Raw genomic sequence first — 976 nt, forward strand, 5'->3', positions numbered from 1 at the left:
AAGTCTTGACACTCGCGTGTGTGTCCCCTTCCCCAAGTGTGACATTACACCCAAGCAGTCACCTGCCTTGAACTTGGCATGCAGGAGACACACGGCGTTTCATGGAGATATTCCCGTCCAATACTTGGAAACACAAAAGGAAAAAAGATCTCAAGTCAAATCCATCCGGGCAAAAAGATCTCATCGGCCGGAGAAGGGATAAAGCCCCAACCAAAATAAATCCCTGCGGCTGGGAAGTCCACCTGTTAAAATGCCTACCAGCGCCTGTATCTTTTTTTTTTTTAAATTAAAAAAAAAAAAAACAACAAGACTGAAACACAGAGCTGTGCTTCTTCCCCGACATGAATCCAAATATTTCTCCCCGCGATCGCTCTTAAAATATCCTCTTTTCCAAAAGCAAACATACCCCGACGAGTGAAGTTACACGCCAGCCGCTCTCCCCTGCCCACGTACAATTAATTAGCTGCGTGGATTTTTAATAAAGCAACCTCTATTCGGCTTTTCTTTGAAATACGTGGATGTACGCAGTCAAGGGGAGGAAAAAACCCACCCAAAACACAATAAATCCACAGGAGTTGAATACTAGAAGGTCCGTTGCTGCTCAAGTGTCATTATTTTTTGCTCGCTTCCCGATTTTACCTTTTCTCCCCCCCAAAGCAGGATTTACCATGAAACACGATCCAACTTTATTTTGTGCAAGATCTGCCTGGAAAAAAAAACCAAACACGTCCACCTTTCTGGCGTGGTTTTGGGGGGTTTTGTTTTTGAAACAGCACCTAACACGCATGCAAAAAATAATTTAAAAAAAGAGGAAAGCGGGGTTTAAAAAAAAAATAATAATAAAAGGCGTGCAATGGTTTCGGGAGTTCAACCACAGGATTGCGGAGTTAAATAACAGATACGGGGGGAGAGAGGCGACACGGGGGAGCGGGAGCACTGGCGTTTCGTAACGCCCCGCTCCCCCCGGCCCCGCCGG

The 976-nt window shown here is 45.5% G+C and overlaps 1 protein-coding gene across 3 annotated transcripts in view; it reads right to left on the reverse strand.

The window, feature by feature from the left end:
• The window catches only part of BEND7 (BEN domain containing 7), a 48,792-nt gene extending 48,091 nt beyond the window's left edge, over positions 1 to 701 (reverse strand). For 2 of the 3 annotated variants that reach the window (XM_009321762.1, XM_009321761.1), the window contains exon 1: positions 551 to 701. The gene's annotated coding sequence lies outside the window, so the exon portion shown is untranslated. The remainder of the gene's footprint in view (positions 1 to 550) is intronic. The other variant, XM_009321759.1, reaches the window with a different exon arrangement.
• Between the last annotated feature and the right edge of the window lie 275 nt (positions 702 to 976).

Source organism: Pygoscelis adeliae, unplaced genomic scaffold, assembly GCF_000699105.1.
Source record: "Pygoscelis adeliae isolate BGI_AS28 unplaced genomic scaffold, ASM69910v1 Scaffold202, whole genome shotgun sequence".
NCBI classification, from domain to species: Eukaryota; Metazoa; Chordata; class Aves; order Sphenisciformes; family Spheniscidae; genus Pygoscelis; species Pygoscelis adeliae.